Genomic DNA, 22,653 nt, shown 5'->3' with positions numbered 1-22,653 from the left:
GATAGGTCCAGAAAAATCCACCATACAAACGGATGCTTTATTATTCTACGTGTATGTGTGTTTGTCTTGGTGTGTTTGCATGGACCACATGCATGCAGAAGCCTGAGGAGGCCACAGGAGGTCATCACATCCCTGAATAATTGGAATTATAGGAGGGTGTGGCACATCATGTGGATGCTGGGACCTGAACCAGGTGCTCTGCAAGAGCACTGACCACTGAACTACTGAGCCCCTATCCAGCCCACCATTGCTGCTTTTGTCCTGTTCAACATTTTCCTCTACTTTAAAGATACATGGGATGGTTAAAACCTCTTATATGAACAAATAAAACTAAAAGTCATTGCTACCTTTAAGCAGGAGACAAGACGCGACACTTGAACTAAATATGGAGTTGTAGAGATCAGGAGAAGTACACCAAGGAAAATTGTAAAAATATGGAGGTTTTCTAAATTTCTAAATTTTTTTTATACCAACACCTTCACTCCTACTCCAAAGAACTAACTACTTTATACATGTCCTGTAATATCTATGTTATCCTTTTTATTCTTGAGACAAGGTGTCACTTTGTGACCTGACAATATTGTCATCATGCCTGGCTCTCAAGATTCTTTCAAAACAACCACCAAATCCCTGAACGAAGCTAGGGAACTAGTTCAGTTAGTAGAGAATGTGCCCAGCAATAACAAGGTCCTGGATTCACAACCCAGCACAGCATAAAAGCTGGGTGTGGGGGCACCGATCTCCAGTCCCAGCGCTTAGGCGGTGAGGGAAGGAGAATTGGAAGTTCAGATTCGTCCCTCAGCTCCTGCCTCAAAAAAATAAGACAACCACAATACCACTATTACAACCTTAAGTTAATAATTAGCCAATACGATAGAACTTCTACTTGAGGAAATAATTCTGAAAATGCTCTAAATCTTACCTCTCCCTTGGAAGCAGAAGCTGTCAGCACGCACAGCCCTTCTCCCCTCAGTAGCTAGGGTTCCAATGCAAGTGTGTTCAAGCCTTTGCCTGGGTATTGACTTTCCTAGTGACACACCTGGGGCTTAACCGTTCCCGGAGCCAGGCCCCAGCCAGAAACTGATGGACAAATCTGAGCTGCATCAACAGTTTCCTGTAGCTCACAGAGAACACTCAGCTGCAGGTGCCCAGAGAACTTACTGGATAAGGCATCTTCTATTGGCTCTGACTCTGCCCTCCCCTTAGCAGAATTTCATGAGTCTGACTTCTCAACTACTTCCACTCATATTATTTCCTCAAGGTCTGCTTCCTGGGAAATTCAGCATAACTTGTTTATTCCCACCAAATTTTAAAAAATTATTTTACAAATATGCTCCATGATTTGATATGCAAGGATGGCCCAAAAGATATCTAAAGATACCAGCTTAAAGAGGCCTTCCAGAGCCAGCTGAGGTGGTGCATGCCGTTAGTCCCAGCACTTGAGAGGCAGAGGCTGGTGGGTCTCTGTGAGTTCGAGGCCAGCCTGGTCTTCAAAGTGAGTGCAGGACAGCCAAGGCTACACAGAGAAACCTTGTCTTGAAACAAACAAACAAACAAACAAACAAACAAACAAACAGAAAGAACCCTTCTAGACCAGAGAATTAAGAGCTCAGCAGTTAAGAGCACTAGCTGCTATTCCAGAGGACCCAGGCAGCTTTGAGTCTCATCAGCCACAGGCAAGTCACAACTGTCTAGAACTCCAGTTCCAAGGAATGCTTTCTTCTCACCTCCATGGACAGCGAGCTCAAACACGGTCAGCATACATGCACACAAGCAAACATTCATACACGTAAAATAATTTTTAAAAGAATCTTCCTCCAGAGACTTGTTTTTTTAAACAGGGCTGAAAGGATGACTCAGTGAGTAAAGACACCTGCTAGCTACCGAGCATTAAGACCTGAGTGCAATCACTAGCAAGGAGAAAACCAACTCCACGAGTCTCCTCATGAATGCCATGTTTGTGATGTGTGCATGCACACAGTCAGTCAATAATAAACAAAAAAAATTTTTTTTTATTCAAACAGTTAAGTTGAAAACATTAATATTCTCATCCTTGCTCTTCTCATTTGTTGGTCTAAATACTTAATTTTTTTGGTTTTTTTGAGACAGGATTTCTCTGTGTAGCCTTCGTTGTCCTGGACTCACTTTGTAGACCATGCTGTCCTCGAACTCACAGTGACCCACCTGTCTCTGCTTCCCAGGTGCTGGGATTAACTGTGTGCGCCACCACCGCCTGGCTCTTTTTTTTTTTTAAAGATTACTTGAGCTTTTTTTCTGTACATATATACTATTTTATTTTTGTACATATACATTTATATTATTACACATATATACGTTAGATTACCTATGGCAAGAAGAGCTGGGACGCAACCAGGAATTATATATAATACTTAACTCTTATATACATAAAATTTAATTGCCCTAACTGAAAGTAAGACAGCAGTTGGAGCTAGTGATGCAGCTCAGTGACAGCAGCCCTACCTAGCATGCTTTAAGCCAACTATTTGCCTTCTGGCAAGACATGCACATTCAGAAAGACAACCACATGACAGGGCCCACTGGTTCAGCCTCCCACATTGCAAAAGAAAACATATAGTCTTCTAGGTAACTTACTAAAAGTGGGTCTCTTGAAGAACCACAACATTTTCAGAGACTTTCAATTATGAGTGAATGAATTTTTGGACTGCTATTTGTTTCAAACAACACAAGAGCACCAAATACGTAAATGTTTTTAAATACCCATTTATTGACTAACAGGCTAATACTATTGTTCTCAAGTCCTATTCAAGGGACATGTGCTCGCCCAGTCTTATTCTCAGGGAGCTTTCTACCTGACACTTCCACTTTCTCACTCGTCCATCTGCTCTCGACCCACCGTGATGGAGCTCACAGTTCGAGCAGTGTGTACTGTGCTATGCTGTCAACCAGTTCAGGTGTCTCCTCCTGGCATCTTTTTCTTTTTGAATTCCTTCAGATGCCTACTGTTTCTACTGTTTCCTTGAAAGCAAATTCTATTTTAGACTCTGCTTGTGTCCCCTAGACTATTGCCTTTTTGGCCCCTTTGCTTCAGTCTCTAATGTGCCTGTACTAGATGAAGAATGTTACGGTAAGAGATTGGCAGAGAGAACTCACACAGCGTTCCCTCTCCTCCTATAACCAGAAATTCAGAGTAATGACTTGCTAGTTTCACTTAACAACTCAGAAAAACATGTCATCTTAAACTTCCTGGAACTCCCAAATACCCTTCCTGTTTCTAGCACGCTTGGCTGCACTGCCTCCTTCATCCCAGGCATCTCATCTCGTTCTCACGGTCAGATCACTTAGTGCCCCTTAGAAAATAGTTCCTTTGTGTCACTTTTTGCATCAAAAGGTGCCAAAACCTGGTGATTAGATGTACTAGGCCTGCTTTCAGCACCTGGGACAGTGCTTACCAATACAATACACTGTCACTTAAAAAAAAATTTTTTTTAATATTGCTGGATGATACTGTAAGCTGTCTATGTTGGGGCAATAGCTTTTGCCATGTCCACTTTAGAGAGAGTATTAAAACACAGTTATACTCAGGAACTGTGCATATTCAGCTGTCAAGGGTTAGTTACTCTATTTCACAGCTCTGCTGTTAGTGAAAAACCATGGAAATTATCCTTTCTTCCTGACAAGTTCACTTCTGGAAGTAGAAAGTATTCTCATTTCATATTCCTTTCTAAACACTCCATTTTTCTTTCCTTTTTTCTTGCAGCGTTTGTTAGAGATTGAATTTAGGGCTTTGCACACGTAGCTTTCTTTTTTCTTCTCTTTCTCTCCCCCCTCCATTTATTTGTTTGTTTATTTATTTATTGAGACAGGGCTTCTCTGTGTAACATGCCTGGCTGTCTTGGACTCGCTTTGTAAACCAGGCTGGCCTTGAACTCACAGAAACCCACCTGCCTCTACTGGGATTGTGTTGTAAGGCTATTTCCAGCCATGAACTCATGCACACTCCCTGGCTTTATTACAGAAGCGAACAAGCAGGCTGATGCATTAACCATCCCTATTTTTACTTCTCCAGAAGAAAACTAGGAAGGGACAGACAGGCCACTGAAACACTGTGGTTCCCTCAGCTGCTCTAGCCCCAGGCCGCCAAGGACAATGAGATAATGGAAGTCACCAGAGAGACACAAACCTCTAGCAGAAGGACAAAAGGAGATCTTGGTCACATCACCAAAAGTGAAGTCTGCCCACCTAGGGCCAAGTTAAGGCCCTATGCGACAAGAGAGAAGTTACTTTAACTATTGTCTCTATTTATGACTGGACCATGGGACTGTAACAGACTCATTCATTCATATGAAGACGGAATCGCATTTAATTTTTCCTTGGGATTTAAATCACTTTCCATCTGTATAGGACATAACATTTGTACTCACGTTAAGAGTCAAATATGGGCTTAATTCTACACGATACCAGAACTACTACTCATGTGGGTCTCTTTTCAAACTATTCTCTGGATTTTTCTGATCAATGTAATAATATAGTGTAGGCACCTTTTTATCATTTTATTTTATTGGGATTTATTTTATACGGTTACTGTATTGGGGATTCTTTTATCTCTTCCTCCCTTATCCCTCCTAATACCTTCCAACATCCCAACACCAGATAGGAGAGAAAGGAAGTCAGTGGGGAGAAGCGACGTCGGTTTCTTTAGTACTCCCAGCTGGTTAGGGTCATCAGGTTCCTTGGGGCAATACCAATCTCAGCTGTCAGCATATCTAGCAGTCCAGCAAACCAGCAACAGCTGCCTTCTACTTTCTCAGAATTGTTTTTGTCTCAGTGTTCTGGCATTTATACCCTCTCAGAGTCTTCAGAATTAAACTACCGGCAGTTGGCAAAGAGCACGTCCCTCTCTGAGCTCACACCAGGCAATCGTAGTTAACAGCTATGGACAAACTAAAAGCAGCCCTATGCTCCACACTTGGGATTAAAACAATTACGTGACATTACTGAGGGTTTTTTGGATTTTTGTTTGTTTGTTTTTTGAGACAAGGTTTCTCTGTGTAGCCTTGGCAATCCTGGACTCACTTTGTAGACCAGGCTGGCCTTGAATTCAGATCGATCCTCCAGTTTCCACCTCCGAGTGCTGGGATTAAAGGCATGCGCCACCACATCCAGCTGATTTTTTTGTTTGTTTGTTTTTAAGATGTATTTATTTATTATGTGTACAGTGTTCTGCCTGCATGTTACACCTGCATGCCAGAAGAGGGCACCAGATCTTACTGAAGATGGTTGTGAGCCACCATATGGTTCATGGGAATTGAACTCAGGACCTTTGGAAGAACAGCCAATGCTCTTAACCTCTGAGCCATCTCTCCAGCCCTGGTTTCTTCGTTTTTTAAAGAAGACTTATTAGTTTATTATGCATAGTGTTCTGCCTGTATGTACACTTGCACGCCAGAAGAGGGTGCCACATCTTACTGAAGATGGCTGTGAGCCACCATATGGTTCCTGGGAATTGAACTCAGGACCTTTGCTGCTGAGCCATCTCTCCAGCTCCATAACTGAGGTTTTAAAGAAACCAAAACTTCTACTACAATGTAGCTAGCAGTACTGGACACAGTTTGGATCTCTGTTCTTGGAGCCAGACTATAACACATAATGCTTTCATGGGTTTAATGTTATTTATTATGTTTATAGTCTAATTGCTTATAGGATACTTATGTATCCCAAATGACAGACTTCAACAGACAAACAACATCTCAAATCAAAACCACTCTAGATATCCTGCTATTAAAAAATAAAAGAGGGTCAGCCAGGCAGTGGTGGTATGTGTCTTTATTCTCAGCACTTGGGAGCCAGAGGAAGATGGATCTCTGAGTTTGACGCCAGCCTGATCTACAAAGCAAGTTCCAAGACAGCCAAGGCTACACAGAAACCTTGTCTTGAAAACCCAAAAAAGGTTTTTAAAAATAAAAGTAAATCATACATACATATAAAAGAGGGGGAGATGTCAAAAAACAGTCCAAGAATGAAGATGAGTGAGGGGATCCTGAGTGCTTTTGAGAAAATGTAAAGAAAACAAGACCAAGAGTCTTGTGACCTCAGTTTCTTCAAAAACACGTTGTTCTTGAAATGTGCCTTCAAGTCCCTCCCAGACGGAGCAGACAAGAATGAACTCACTATTGTTACTTGCTTATATGACTCTATGGAAACACATGTTTTGCCACGTGTGGCTTGTCCTTGTGACTGCACACTTTATTTACTCTGTATCTATAACTTCTTTTTCGAGACAGGGTTTCTCTTGTTGTCCTGGACTCGACTACAGCTGGGCTCGAACTCAGAGATCCACCTGCCTCTGCCTCCCGAGTGCTGGGATTCAAGGTGTGCGCCACTGCACTGGGCTTCTGTAGCTCTTCATAGCTCCCAGAGTATAAACTGTCTGATGTTCTGAATGAAGTTGGCTCCTAGAAGAGACTTCAGTCACCTCGTGTACTGGCTCCATTCTCGCAGGTTTCTGTCACCACCAATTAGAGCAATAAACAGATACACATGCAGACAAAACACTCATATACAGAAAGTAGAAAGTAATAAAGAAAAAATAGAATCTTTCCTGAAGGGGAAAAAACGCCACTTACAAAGGAGTAAAACTCAGACTAATAGATTTCTCACCAGCATTAGTGGATGCTAGAAAATTTAAAAAGCAATATTGCCAAACTTTTGGAAGGAAAGCTCTGGAATACTGCACCACTGTTTTCAGTTAAAACAGTAGTCAGAATAGAAGGCAAACCTGCCAGAACTGAAAGTTTACTGCTTAAAGACCTTGTGTGGAAAAGACGTATCACAACAAAGAAAACCAAGGAGAAAGTATGAAAATCACAACACTGATAAGACTATTACAACATAATTTAAATATTGTTGTGAAATAATATTAAGTAAAAAACAAAAGAACTATTTCTATGGGACTAAAAATACCAAGTAATGACTACATGACAGGCTAGACATGGAGCTGAGGTGGAGGTTAAGGATTGGTTCAGCGTGTAAAGCATACAGACCTGAGTTCAACTAGTAGCACCCACAGAAAAGGCTGATTGCAGGAGGCTGGAGACATGGCTCCACAGATAGCAGCACTGCTCAAGACCTGTGCGGGACGCCTAGTCAGATCTAACCAATGGACAGCACATTCCAACAGCAGAGTTTCTGTCTTCCTGCTGCTTGAGGATCAGGATGTAGAACTGGCAGCTACCTCTCCAGCACTGTGCCTGCATGCATGCTACCACACTACTCCTCGCCATGATGACAAGGGACTAAACCTTGGAAACTGTAAGCCAGTCCCAATTAAATGTTTTCTTTTCTAAGAGATGCAGTGCTCATGGTGTCTCTTCACAGCAGTACAACACTGACTAAGACCACAGCTGAATTTATTTAAATTTTGGTTACAAAGAGAACTAATACGTGATGATCTTTAAAGGCACAGAATATGTTAATTGATAAAATAAATGTGTAAACACTTCAGAGAGTCTGCTCAAACTACTGTACCAACCAAGGACAATGCATGCAGTAAACTGTAGGGGACGCGCTATCGAGCCAATGTTCAGCCATCTTGTCAGAGCCTGTCGTGGTTTAGCAGTTAGACTAAAGACAGAATTTAGATGGAGCCACCCTGTTGTAGTTTAACAGTTAGATTAGATAAAGATAGCAAAATATTCAGTGTGGCAGGATGTTGTGACCTGCTTGGAATTCCTCGCATCTTGAGATAGCCTACAGCTGGGTTGCCATAGCATTATGCTTCCCTGCCCCCTGCCTTAGAAAAACTGTGAAATTTCTCAATAATGGGGTTTGATCAGAATCAAGACTTGTCCCCTTCGTGTCGTGTGTTCTGTCCCTATACAGGAAAATTTTCCTCCTGAGCATTAGTCGAACCCCGGCGGGCCGGGGCAGTAAACTAAGAACCCCTATTCAGATCTAGTCAGTGGACAGCAGCACATTCCCCACAGTTGAGTGGAGAGGGAGGAGTGACTCGGACATGAACTCTGGTGCCCCCTATTTGACCGCTTCCCCTTGGTGGGGAGGCCTGGTGGCCCTCAGGGGAAAGGTAAGCAGGCTACCAGGATGAGAACTGATAGGCTGTGATCATATGGTGGGGGAGGAAGTCCCCTTCTGTCACAGACATAGGGGAGGGGAATAGGGTGAAACAGGGAGGGGGGGATGGGAAGATACAAGTGAGAGGATAACAACTGAGATGTAATCTGAATAAGTCACTTAAAAAAAAAAAAAAAAAAAAGACCTGTATTGGGTTCCCAGCACCCACACTGGGTTGTTCACAACCACCTACAATTCTAGCCCTGGGGGATCTTATACCCTCTTCTGCCCCTAAATAGCACCCGTACACATACAAACACACTCAGACAGACACATGAATAATTTTTTAAAAGAATAATATTCTTTTTAAGATTTACTTATTTATTATGTATACAGTGTTCTGTTTGCATGCATGCCAGCACTCCAGATGAGGGCATCAGATCTCATAGATGGGTGTGAGCCACCATGTGGTTGCTGGGAATTGAACTCAGGACCTTTGGAAGAACAGACACACTGCTCTTAACCTCTGAACCATCTCTCCAGTTCCATAAGAAATTCAAATATATCTATTTATTTTAGGTTTTTCAAGACAGGGTTTCTCTGTGTAACAGTTGTGGCTGTTCTAGACTTGCTTTGTAGAACAGGCTGGCCTCAAACTCACAGATCCTCCTGCTTCTGCCTCCTGAGTGCTGTGATTAAAGGCATGTGCCCCACCCCCATCCCCGGGCGTTTTTTGGGGGGTGCATGGTGGCCCATGCCTTTAATCCCAGCACTTGGGAGGCAGAGGCAGGTGGATCTCCGTGAGTACAAGGTCAGTACAGCAAAGGCTACACAGAGAAACCTTGTCTCAAAAAACAAAAAACAAAACAAAACAAAAAGCTGGGCATGATTAATAACCTGCAGTCCCAACAAGACAGGAACATTCCAGGGTTTGCTGGTCTCCAGTCTAGTCAATCAGTGAGCTCCAGGTATGGTGAGAGAAAACAACCAACATCAACCACTGACCTAGACAGGCAAAAACAGCCCCTACTCCCCCCACACATACACCATACACACACAAATAAAATTATTACATTTACCCAACATATGCTTATCAAAACATACTATGCACTATTATCAATCCTAGAGAAAAAAGGGGGAAAATCCCACAATATTAATTTCCTAATAGATACATAACTTTACATTACTCAGAGTTACAGCTGAAGAAGTGTATATAATTTTTTGGACAGTAACTATTTTTTTTCTCAAGATGACAGAGCCACTCTTTAGTAATTAACTGATAAGATTAGTTTGGCTTTTTTGTTTTGTTTTGATTTTCAAGACAGGGTTTCTCTTGGTTAGCCTGGACTCCCTTTATAGATCAGGCTGGCCTCGAACTCACAGAGATCTGCCTGCCTCTGCTTCCCTGAGTGCTGGATTACAGGCATGCCCCACCATGCCCGGCTCAAGATTAGTTTTTAATTATATCCCAAATAATAGTGCAGGGTAGAGTTAACTCTTATATTGTATGTAGCAAGTGGAAAAATGGTCTTTCCTAAATGACTTCAACTCAAAGGTCACTACTTGACACAGTCTTTCATAAACTTTCAGCCTAGCACTTAGGCGCTCCTCACGTGTATAATGGACTCCGTGTATGTACACTGTGTGTTTGATCTGTGTGTCTGTCTAACTAGACAGAAGAGGGGCTAGGGAGACAGCTCAATTGGTAAGCGGTAGGAGTAGGAGTGTTTGCTGAGAAAGCAAGAGGATCTCAGTTCAAATCTCCAGCACCTACAAACACGTGATTATAGCCCCAATGTTGAATGTGCAGAAACAAATGGAGCCCAGTGGTCCTGGTAAACCAATCTAACGGAAATGGGGAGGGTCAGGTTCGGTGTAAGGCTATCGCAAAAACTAAAGCGAACCGAAGTGGAAACAGAAAGAGGAAACAAGACAGAAAAGATAAACCAGTTGATCACAATCAATATTTATGAATTATTTTCTTCCCTTAAAATTAGTAAAGTTGCTGGGCGTGGTGGCGCTTGCCATTAATCCAGCACTTGGGAGGCAGAGGCAGGCGATCACTGTGAGTTCGAGGCCAGCCTGGTCTACAAAGCAAGTCTAGGACAGCCAAAGCTACACAGGGAAACCCTGTCTCAAAAAAAAAAACAAAACAAAAGCCAACTTGTAGAATGTCTGATTCCAGATCCCAGGCCAAGTTAGGGCCCCTATACATACATAGATCCTTTCTTGTGTTCAGCAGGTCTGTAAGGGGAATAAAAAGGAGCCTCCACTGGCGAGGTTGCGGCTCACTAGTGACTGTCCACCTCACATGCACAAGGCCCTGACTTCCATCTTGAGCTCCGTAGTGAACAAGCAGGCTCTATAAACTGGTGAGTCAGTGTGTTACAGCCTTATATTCCAAAGTGCAAGAAAAGTCACAACTTGAAAAAAAAACACGGCCTGTCATGTTTTTCCTGAGAGATTTTTTCTTTTCCTGGTTTTTTGAGAGAGGGTTTCTCTGTGTAGCCTTGGCTGTCCTGGACTTGTTTGGAGACCAGGCTGGCCTCGAACTCACAGCAATCCGCCCGCCTCTGCCTCCCCGAGTTCTGGGATTAAAGAGTGCTGGGATTAAAGGTGTGCACCACCACCACCACTGCCTGGCTTCCTGGGAAATTTCTAACATTTAAGCATGGAGGAAGTTATAGTTACATTTGTAATGCCAAGTGTGAAGTTTTTCAGTACAAAAGGAATAAAATATCAAAACTTAGTCTCTGAGATGCTCTCCACTTTCCCTGTAGAACACACTGATGACCAAGCACCCAATGCCACACATCAGCAAGCCACTAGCCAGCCGTCTAGTGTGCCTTCTCTCAACCAAGTCCCCGGTTTTTAAACTGTGGCTCATAGACCCACACCGGGTCATGTTAACTCAATGTGGAGGTTGAGAAATTTTTGCTAATAGTAAAATACTTCTAACCACCCAATACCCATGCTAGTTTAATGTGACGCAGTGGCTCGAGCCTGAGGCTTATGCAGTCCTTGCTCCTACTGTCCCCTGGGCACATGCCTCAAGCCATAAAATGCCAAGATCCACATCTGAAACACCTGGGCTCAAATTCAAGATTATAGTATGTCATGAATCACAGCACAATTACTACACACAGTAGTTTTCTGCTCTTGCAGAAACATTATCATTTAGTTATAGAAAATAAAGCCTCTTAATGTTTTCCTACCGTCATTCCTCAGCATGAAAGTATCAATAAGTATTGTTTAACACCTCAAGTTCCCTTTTGGGAAGCCTCCTCAGGAAACTAGTATTGGTAAGCTTTGGTAATTAACAAAGAAATATGTGATTATTATAAAAAATAAAATGAGCCAGGTGGTGGTGGCGCACGCCTTTAATCACAGCACTCGGGAGGCAGATGCAGGCGGATCTCTGTGAGTTTGAAGCCAGCTTGGCGGTCTACAGAGCAATTCCAGGACAGCCAGGGCTACAAGCAGAGAAACCCTGTCTCAAAATACTTTTAAAAAAAAAAAAAAAAAAAAAAAGGGAAATGAAATGAAAAAATTTAAGAAAAAAACAAATGGAAGAATTAAAATTCAACTTTTGGGAAAAAGACGAAAAAGATAAAGGGGGAAAGGCTTGGGATCTATAATGAAAACAGAATCAATCTTCACCATGAATGTTGCCTGCATTTTGTTTCTAATTTTTCAAGTTCTTATAGAGCCCAGGCTGAACTCAAACTTGCTATGCAGCCAAGGCCAGCCTTGAATCCTGCCTCTGATTCCTGAGCGTGTGCCAACACACCTTGTCTTCTAAATGTTTTTTAAACCTGCATATGAACCATGTATACTTAATTTTGCAATTCAAGTAAACTTTGTACAGTACAAAAGGCTGAAACCTAGCCTGTCTGCAGCAGGCATGCGTCGGGTTCTTCCCCATCTTCCCCTCGCTAGACCTCCACACCTTCTTCATACCTGGTGTTCTTACATGGAAAACACAGGTCTCCCTGACTTAGGACAAATGCATTCCTCAGCATATTGTTTTTTGTTAATTTGCCTGATGTGTGGTTTGGCTATAAAGTACCACCTCTCAAAAAAAGCTATGCTTAAAGGGTTGCTCCTCAGCTGGTAATACTATTGACAAGTGGGCTGGATTATAAGGCACTAACTTCACTAATGGACTAATTAACTCATCAATGGATTCACAGATGAATGGACTATTAGGAATTGGGAACTAGCTGAAAGAAGGTCACTTGGGGCATGCCTTTGAAGAGATTTCTTGTTGGATTGTATTACAGATCTCTCTCTCTCTCTCTCTCTCTCTCTCTCTCTCTCTCTCTCTCTCTCTCTCTTTCTCTCTCCCCCCCTCCCTCCCCTCTTATCTTCCTTTCCATTTCCTCACCCAGCCCCCACCCACCCCCACCCAGTCCTCTTCCTGACTGCCAGGCAATAAGCAGCTTTGTTCAAACAACCCTCTTCCATCCTAACGCCTTCCCACCAACTAGCCCATGACAATAAAGCAAGATCACTATGGGCTGGAACCTTACAAACCATGAGCCAAAACCATCCTTCTACCTTTCCAGTTGTGTATTCAGATATTTCTGTCATGGTGATGGAAAGACGCTAACGTGCCCCTCTACGCGTGTCTGTTCCTTTCCTTCTAACTCTTCAGAGAAGTGTGCCTCCCGTTAAACAAAGCAGAATATGGATGGATCTCAGCCATGAGGCATAGAGGCAAGGCAAGGCGTAGGTCCCACCAACTATGAAGAAGCACAGAGGCGAGGCTTAGGTCCCACCCACTAGTGCACTAGTTTTCTTTTTCAAAGTTGGAGAGTTAGTAAGGTAGCTCAGCAAGTAAGGTCGCCTGCTGCCAAGCCTGACCACCTGAGTTCAATACCCAGGACTGACAAGACAGGAGGGCACTGACTCCTAGATGCTGGCATCTGGCCTCCGTGAATGTGGTTGTACTTGCATGAACACAGAAACACATGAAATAAATTACTTTTTAAGTTTAAGAAAATAAACACAAGCCGGGCATGGTGGCGCACACCTTTAATCCCAGCACTCGGGAGGCAGAGACAGGCGGATTGCTGTGAGTTCAAGGCCAGCCTGGTCTACAAAGCGAGTCCAGGACAGCCAAGGCTACAGAGAAACCCTGTCTCGAAAACTTAAAAAAAGAAAAAGAAAAAAGAAAAAGAAAAGAAACACAAGCCACAAATTATGAAAATGTGTCACTAGAACTTATTTGAGAAGAAACCATATTTGCATAGTATTTTTACATCAGTATTAAAATTTACTGCTCAGCAGTTAACAGTACTGGTTGCTTTTCCAAAGGACCCAGGTTTGACTCCCAGCACCCACATAGTGGCTCACAATCATCTGTAGCTCCAGTCCCAGGGGGTCAGATGGCCTCTGTGGGTACTGTATATATACAGTAAACATACATGCAGGCAAAATACCCACACACATAAAATAAAAATTAAGTAAATAAAAACAGAGAGCATTAAATATTTTACTTCTGAGATTTTTTTTTTTTTTTTTTTGAGGAAAAAAGTATTATATGGTAAGCAATGAATAGAAAATTGGCTAGGTTTACCATTTGTAATCCATAAACGCACAAAAACACCTCGAATTCAGAGACCACCTACCTCTGCCCCCTGATTAAAAGTGTGTGCCCCCACTGCCTGGCTTTTGTATTTTTTAAACCCTACAGCTTCATTGTTTATCATCTTCACTATTAAGCTCTAAGCTCAACGAATGCAAGGATATTATCTGTGGTTTAATAATACATTCCAATGGTTTACATACACGTGGCATACAAGGAGCACTCAGACACCAGTTCCTGAAAGAATATTAGTTCTGTCTGGTCTGAAAGTCTGAAAGTCACTAAGTTGACCAGGCTGGCCTTGAACTCACAGAGATCTGCCTGCTATCTAGCTCCCAAATGTTGGCCTGACAAGAAATAACTTCTTAAAGTTATTTCATCAAGCACTATTTGATATTATACAGATTCTAACATGAGTGGAAAATTCAAAGTATCCTGATACTTTCTGTTATGGGACCTATATTATAGTAAAATCAGAGATTAAGAAAAACCATTATATTAAGACTATATTCTTAAGTCCTGTAAGAGACTACAAATCAGCCTGGTGTAGTGGGGCACATCTTTAATCCCAGCACTCGGGAGGAGGCAGAGGCAGGTGGATTGCTTTGAGTTCGAGGCCAGAGCAGTTTTTCGAAACAGGGTTTCTCTGTGTAGCCTTGGCTGTTCTGGACTTGCTTTGTAGACCAGGCTGGCCTGGAACTCACAGTGATCCACCTGCTTCTGACTCCCAAGTGCTGGGATTAAAGGCGTGCGCCAGCCACTATGCCCAGCTAAAATAGCTCCATTTCTAACATTTTTGTTTCCTTTTAAATCCTTAAAATATGCAGGGCATGATGGTGCATGCCTTTAATGCCAGCACTCGGGAGGCAGAGGCAGGAGGAGGTCTGTGAGTTCAAGTAGCCAGCCTGTTCTACAAAGCCAGCCAGGGCTCTGTAATCCTGAGAAACGCTATCTCAAAACAAACAAACAAACAAACAAACACAAAATAAAACAAAAAAACTTGCTAGAATTGCCATGCAGCAGATGGCCAGTATACATGTTAAATTAACAAAGTAAATAACAAGCACGGCCTTTCTTACTCCTGGTGTGTGTGTGTGGTGTGCACTCACATGCACAACTGTATGTGTTGGCAGCAATGAACTTCAGGTGTCTTCTTCTATAGCTCTCCACTACATATTTGGACAAGGTCTCTCACTGAACCTGGAACTCACTGGGCTGGCTGTCCAACAACTCCCAGGGGCACACCTGTCTTCAATGCCCTTTACCTCCTTCTACAGCATTAGGTTCACCAGCACTCCCTGGCTTTTTTGTGGGTGCTCAGGATATGAACTAAGGTCCTTATGCAATAAGCCAGTCCCTAAGGACCTTTTTAAATTTTGTTAATGTGTATGAGTGTTTTGCCTACATGTATATCTGTGTATTATATGTATTTCTGGTGCCTGCAGAGACTAGAAGGTGTCAGACCTCCTGGATCTGTAGTTACAAATGATGTGGGCATTAGGAACTGAACCTGAGTCCTCTGGAAAAACAGCCAGTACTCTTAACTGCGGAGCCACCTGTCCAGCCCCTAAAGACATTTAATAGCAAATTACAAGGCTAAAAAAGCAGGCCACTTTGCATTAAGAGTCTCACATTAGCCAAAGTTTTTGCTTCCAGTTACCTCCTGGCCCAGGACAGTGCTAACAGCCTTCTTCGCCTTTGTGACCTCGCTACCTCAGTTCTGTGATCTACCAAAAAACATGCTGCATGGTGTCAGAAACAGGAGATGCCTGACTCAACAAAGTAGAACTCAAAAAGAAATAAACAATCTATTTCTTCAAAACTGTATTACTGGGGAGAGACAGACAGACAGACAGAAACTGTATTACCGATTACAAAGGTCATCTTTTCACTTCATCAAACTCATGCCGAAAGTTCGAGCACAGAATTCAACTAAGCACCAGGAAGAGAGAATACGAAGTTAGAATTCCACTTAAATGTAAGATATATCCTTTGAGACTTGGCATTGTGACTATAGAGTTAAAGTCATTATAATCAAGTACAGGAACAAATGAGTATGACGGCATTCCTACCACTCAGGACTTTTTGACAGGAGGGTCCCAAGTTTGAATCATGCCTGGGCTACCTATGGGGTTTCAGCTGGGAAGGTGGCTCAGTGGCAGAGAGCACTTACCGACCACACAGAAAGCCCTGGGCTGGCGGCCCAGCACTGAAAGGATAAAACAAACAAAGAACATACCTACATTCCCAGAACTAGGGAGGCTGAGGCAGAAGATCACAAATACAAGACCACCCTAGGCTAGAGTTCCAAGCTAGTCTGATATACACAGAAAGGATCGCCTGCCTCTGCCTCCCTGAGTGCTGGGATTACAGGCATGCACCACCACACCTGGCTAGCCTTTTTTTTAAAAGAATGATTAATTGTATGTGTCTGAGAGATTTGTCTGCCTGTTTTCACATGTATACATTTGTGTGCCTGGGGCCCCTGGAGATCAGAAGAAGGCATCAGATCCCCGGAACTACAGTTAAAGAGTTAAAGATGGCTGGGAGCTACCATGTCGTATGATGGGAATCAAACCTAGGTCCTCTGCAAGAGCAAGGAGTGCTCTTAACCACTGAGCCATCGCTCCAGCCCAAATATCTATATCTATCTATCTATATTTTTTGTGTGTTTTTTTGAGACAGGTTTTCTCCAAGTAGCCTTGGCTGTCCTAGACTCATTTTGTAGACCAGGTTGGCCTTGGACTGACTCACAGGAATTCACCTGCCTCTGCCTCCCAAGTGCTGGGATTAAAGTCATGCACCACCACGCCTTCACAAATGTATACATGTGAAAACAGGCAGGCAAATCTCTCAGACACATACAATTAATCATTCTTAAAAAAAAAAAAAAAAAAAAAAAAAAAAAGGCAAGCTAGCTAGGTGTGGTGGTGCATGCCTGTAATCCCAGCACTCAGGGAGGCAGAGGCAAGGCCAGCCTAGTCTACAAAGGGAGTCCAAGACAGCCAAGGCTACACAGAGAAACCCTGTCTCAGGGAAAAACTAAAACAAAAAATCAAACAAAACTAAAAGACCTAAAACTTGAAAACTGTCATGGCTTTATCTTTAAACAACCAGAATTACTTATGGAGTATTACTATGGGTCACAGAACAACTTATCAAGTTTTGGAATTAGAATGGACACTGGTTCTGTTTTCTGTTCCACGAAGGTCTTTCTTGACTAAGGAACAGGGCAACCTAAACTGAACACACAATATCAAATTAAAGCTTGCAAGCAACTTTTTAGGAAAAAGATCACAAGGTCTTTAAACAAAGACAAATCAATAAACTAGTTTCTATGGAAGAATGCTATCAGGTTGCTAATCTAGCTCAACAAACCCCGCCTTCAGGTGTTAGGCGAGCCCCTTGCATACCCCAGTTAGCAGAGCAGAGGACTGAAAAAGACAAATAAAAGTATATTCTAAGGGCCATCCACACTAGGGAAAACCAAAACATACACAAATCGTAATTTTAATTTAGAGTGTGTGTGCAGAGTTTTTTTTTTAAACACACATCCCAAAATGCTCCTGTAGAGGGTAGAGGACAGCTTGCAAGTGGCTCTTTCTTTCTATTATGTAGGTTCAGATCATTAGACTTGGCAATAAGTACCTTTACCCACTGAGCTATCCTGCCAACACAATTAAAGCGCCTCCCTCGACCCCTCTGGTTTTTGGAGACAGGGTTTCCGCTGTGTTGTTCGGAACTCTAAACCAGGCTGACCTCTGCCTCCAGAGTACTAGGACTAAAGGTGTGTGCCACCATGCCTGGCTTAATTAAAACTTTTGTTTGGTTGGGTTTTTTTGGCTTTTCGAGAAAGTGTTTCTTTGGGTAGCCTTGGCTGTCCTGGACTCACTTTGTGGACCAGGCTGGCCTGTTACTCACAGAGATCTGCCTGCCTCTGCCTCCCTGGATTAAAGATGTGCACTACTGAGCCTGGCTAGAACTGCTTTCTTAAAACTTATACAAGGCAAAACTTATTTGATTCCGACACAGACACCCCATACACTCCCGACTTAACTTAATAACAAATATACTATATATCTTTTATCTGGAAAAAATCCTACATATATAGTACAGCAGTATTTGTAAGTACCTGGCTTATGAAAGGATTTTTGAAGCACTTTATTGGCTCTTAAGCACCACCTTTGTCTACTGAAGAAACTAAGGTTCATATAAATGAGACAATTTGTTCTAAACCTATATATTACATTGCTCAACACAAAACCCTGGTCTTTCAACTCTTTCTAGCATTATCAAAGTCTTTCCCCAAAAGACTGAGTCAATCTTACTAGCTGAACTATTATAAGTCGTCTGTGTCATCATCGAAGTTCTGAAAATCTTTTTTCTGCACAGTAAAAACTTTCACCTTCAGAGAGACTTTTCATTCGCCACGTGTCTTGAACTGTGTGACATTAATTAACAAGTATTCTTAGATTCCCCATGACAAAATCTATTATTATCAGTCCTCTCAGCAGCTGTATCAATGGTAATGCTGTGGCTAAGCTAAATGATTCTCTTAGCCCAACTTCTTTCCCATTTCTGCTTAGCTGATGGCCCAAAGCTCAACGCTAGAAATAGCAAACAGACCCTAATAATTTTTTCTTCCAGTACTAACACAAAGTAAGCGCACAGATCAAAATTTAAGGGAATGCAATTTTATCTGTTATTCAAAATATAATGGCACCCTAAAACAAAACAAAACAAAAAACTATGGCTGACACTTAACTTGGTCCAAATAAACTCTAAAAACAATGTACCATCAGTTTCCCCTCAAGTTCTTATACTTTCTCTCTGACAAAATTACTAATATTTCTTAAATATCTTAAAATTAAGGGTATGCTACTTCATAGTGACTATTTTCTTCAAAAAGAATGTAATGAAATTAATACACTAGAAGCTTAATAATGTTAAAAAAAATCTGCAGAAAACTTTATCTAAAATAATTTAACCACCCTCTGATTTCAAAGTTTTAAAAAGATTAGACTTTTATAGTCAGAGATGTGAACAGGTAAAGAGACATTGAGTCTGGTGTGGTAAGGGATGCCTTTAATCCTAGCATGTGGCCGGCTGAGGCAGGAGGATTTCTAAGAGTTCCAGACCAGTAGGGTCTACAGAGTTCCAGGGCAAAAGAGACTGCTGTACGGTTATTCATTAATAAAGTCATATATCACACATTTTCTCTCCAGGTACTCTTTCCTTAAAATCAGATCGGGAACTTCATTTCCACGGAGAACAGGAAAGCAACTCTGCTTTCTTAGGAAGGTCACAGCTGTTATGTCTCACACAATACCCAGTCCACCCTGGTCATCTAGGCACAGATCAAAAGAAAGGGGAAAGAAAAAAGTCCTACTTGGAAGAACGTTTCTTCTTCTGCCAAGGGCTGTACTCAGACAAAGGCAATGTTAGGAGTACACAAATAAGCCCTCTCTAAGGGAAATAAAAGTACCCGAAAAAGAGCGGCATGGATCGGGATTAACCGGGGAGAGAGGGTCAGCGTTCCGTGTGTGAAGACTGCCAGCAGCAGGCACAGCGCTGAGATGCTCAAGCCAAAGAACCACCAGCAGCAGCAGGAAGTTTCAATGGGGCCGGGCAGAGCATGCGCCCTGCACCCGCGCGGTGGCCTTATGTAGAAGGAGCACCACTTGCGAACACCAATAATAGACCAGCGGCACCAGAGAGAGAGAAACATGAGCAACAAGCACCTTCTTCAACTGTTTCCCCTGCCGTCTGAGCCCCTCCTCCAGCCTACAGTCTAACCACCCCACCCCACCCAGCAAATGGAAGAGTGACTTCTTCCCCCAAGCCTTGTAGCCGAGATAGGGGGAAGGGATAGAGAGAAAAGTGGGGAGATGCTTCTCTATTATTTTGGGGGAGGTGGCGAGGAGAAAAACTATGGAGGAGGAGAATTAACCCTCTCCTCCCCAGAGTGGAGAAGCTGTGCCGACTTCATTTTTCCCCCTCCTTGCGCGAGAATGGGGGGAAGCCCCCTCCCTGGTTGGAGGAACAGATCTCCCAAAGGAGGAAGGAGTTTGGGGGGTTAGACTAACCCTCCAGGGTACTGGAAGAGGCAGAAGCCGACTCCCTCCGGGGAGTTCCCACCACCGGGAGAGTGTGGAGTGTCCGCTGGCCCCCGCCCACTCAGGTGGAGTGAGCAGAGGGGGCGCCGGGAGAAGATGGGCCCAGCCTCCCCGGAGACCGTGGGGTGGATTGGTGGGAGGAGGGGAAGAGAAAAGCGCAAAGCTGGCCGGAACCTGCGCTCCCCTTCCCCCGCCACCTAAAAGGATAAGGACTGGGGGCAACATCGGCGTGGGGGACCCGGCCCCAGGGCGTCTTGTCCAGCACAATGCCCATTCTTGGGCCCTAGCCCACACCCGGCCCGCGATGCCCCCACCTCCGTCCCCGCGGGGCACGGTGGCCCTAGGGGGGCCTCCGCCCCGCCTCCCCAGCACCCAGGAACCCCCCCCCTCGAGCTCCCCGGAGTCTCTACTCTGCGGAGCCCAGTTCCTGGCGGGGGCCAGCAGCAGAGCCCCAGGATATCTGGGGAGAGCTAGAGCGCGCCAGGGCCGCTTCCCGCCGGGCGTTCGGGCCGATCGCTTACCTTCTCCGTTGCCGATGTCCGGCGGCGGCGCTTGCAGCACCCGCTCCAGCTCTGGGAACGGCAACTCGGGCAGGTCCAGCAGCGGCCCGTAGCGTTCCAAGAAGGAGCAGACTACGGCGAAGTTGGGGCACGAACCCGGGCAGCCCGGAGGAGCCATCGCCGCTGCCGCCGCCGCTGCCGCCGCCGCCGCCGCCGTCGCCATTTTGAACTGGAGGATGGAGGAGGAGGGGATGGGGGGGGACAGCGGGAGGAGTTTTGGGGGGGGGGGCGAGGAATGGCAGGGCGGCCTCACGGACGACAGGAGGCGCTCTCGAGAGGACGCCCCTGAAGATGCGAGCGTCTCGGGCCAGGCGCCGCGATCCCACAATACCACGCCGGCCCGGAGCAGTCGAGAACTGAGCTCGATCAGGGACAGAGAGGCTCTCTCAGGCCCTTCACTTTCCGCCCTCTTCCCGTCCCCTTCCCTCTTCGCCGCCTCCGTCTTTTTCCCCTCCCACTTCGGGATTGCCACTGCCTCGTGTGACAGGGGGAATGAAAACAAGGGAAGCGGGGCGGAGAGGCGGGCTGCGAGCCTAGGGGGCGGGACTTTCGGAGAACATTAGCCAATGAGGACGAGGGGGCGGGGCTTAGTGTGCCGGCTTTCCCTCCCTCCCCCCCCCTTCCCCCGGAGGCTTGTATCAGGTTTGGTAGTTTCCCTGAGCCACTCTGCGAGCTGCGGCGAGAGGTAAAGCATAGAGCCGCCTGGAGGAGCCGCCGAGAACGGAAGCGCTGCGTGAGTTTTCTGTGGGATCCGGGAACGGAGAGAGAGAGAAGTTGAAGAGGGACACTAAGACTCAGAAAGAGAGAATGGCGGATGGGAATGCGACTGTGGGGAGAGGTCAGGAAAAGGAAACGTGGAAAAGGTGCGGTTGGGGCTTGGCGCGGGACCCTGGAGAGCAGTCTCTCGGTTTGCTGAGGGCTCTTGCCCTCTACTGAGTGTTGTGTGACAAAACTTTTCCTGGGGTGGCATGTGTCATCTCAGCTAAGGCACCTACCATCATCAGACCAAAGGACAGAAAACAACAGAGTCCAACTTGGTGAACTAGGACGTTTCCTTTTTACGGGCGTGTGGGTGAGGGGCTACTTACAGAAATTACAGGAAATTGCTCACAGACAGCTGCATCACCTAGGCCCACCCCAGCTTGGGTGACAGATCGTAAAAAGCTGGGTACCTCAAGCATACTGCACAGCCTGCAGGCAGCTCAGTGGGTTGAAGAGTGTCCTTTCCGAGCGACTCAGGTCTGAACCTCACCCGTGCAGCTGGTCTGCCCTCAGGGTCTTAGTGGCTCAGCTTGTCTGAGAGGGTTTGTTTGTTTGTTTGTTTGTTTGTTTTGTTTTTGTTTTTTCAAGCATAGCTACCTTTGACCTGAGAAGGACTCTCTCTCTCATCTTTTAATGTTTACTCTGGCAGGGAGGGACCTCATGAGTCTGATCAGTTTCAGGGACTTCCTGAAGCTAGTTTGAGTTGTTTGGTGGTCCTTTTTGAAGACCTTCCTTGCTGGACGGAAACTGTTAACACGGAAGTACAAAAATCTCTGTAGAGGCCCAGAGCTCGCTCGCTCGCGCGCGCTCTCTCTCTCTCTCTCTCTCTCTCTCTCTCTCTCTCTCTCTCTCTCTCTCTCTCTCTCTCTCTCTCTCTCTCTCTCTCCCTCCCCCCCCCCCCTTGGGACCAGGGCCTGAGGGACTCTGAGAATCACTGGTGAGGAATTGCCTCTCTGGGTGATAGAATCAGAGAAACCACGCTCTATATGGTTAACCGTCGGGACCCAAGATGCAAGACTCTGCTTGGCTCAGGCTCTGGGGGGGGGGGGGGGGGGCATTCTACGTGAGAGAGCTGGGAGACTGGGAAACTGCAGTGAGTTTGCGAGGAAGCAGAGTTCTACTCCATTGCGGAGTAAGATGTGGCATTCTTCCAGAAAGAATCCCAGACGGGGAAAATAAACAATGTGAAACAGAACTTGGAGCTTGGGAAAACAGTATACTTAGGAGCCGGAATCTTGACTTGACCCAGACTTGAGTCCTACCCCTAATTACTGTATAACCTTCTGCAGTTTCATCATTTCTTTGAACTTTGGTAAAGTGAGGTAATAGTATCTACAGCGTGGATAATTCACATTAAAGTGGTTAGTGTCGTTCTCTGCCACATCATATGCTCTTTAAAGTGTCGTTTTTGTCCTGGCAAGTGGAGCACTTCTTTCATCCCGGTAGGCAAGGAGCAGAGGCAGGAAGAACTCTGAGTTCAGGCCAGTCAGGACTATATAGTGAGACTGTTTCAAAGAACTGGAACTTTCTTCTTATAAAAACAAAAACAAAACACCAAGAAGAGACTTGATACCCT

The 22,653-nt window shown here is 44.6% G+C and overlaps 1 protein-coding gene across 3 annotated transcripts in view; it reads left to right on the top strand.

Annotated features, from left to right (window-relative positions):
- The window catches only part of Aamdc (adipogenesis associated Mth938 domain containing), a 44,429-nt gene that overhangs the window by 7,289 nt on the left and 14,487 nt on the right, over window positions 1-22,653 (top strand). For 2 of the 3 annotated variants that reach the window (XM_051148973.1, XM_051148974.1), the window contains exon 1: window positions 20,951-21,048. The exons of the other annotated variant lie outside the window; for it this stretch is intronic. The gene's annotated coding sequence lies outside the window, so the exon portion shown is untranslated. Of the gene's footprint in view, window positions 1-20,950; window positions 21,049-22,653 lie in introns of those variants that run through there. 3 annotated transcript variants of the gene reach the window in all.

This window comes from Acomys russatus, chromosome 7 (genome assembly GCF_903995435.1).
Source record: "Acomys russatus chromosome 7, mAcoRus1.1, whole genome shotgun sequence".
Taxonomy (NCBI): domain Eukaryota; kingdom Metazoa; phylum Chordata; class Mammalia; order Rodentia; family Muridae; genus Acomys; species Acomys russatus.
The sequence above is the reverse complement of the archived record's forward strand: the minus strand, read 5'-3'. Positions and strand labels throughout refer to the sequence as shown.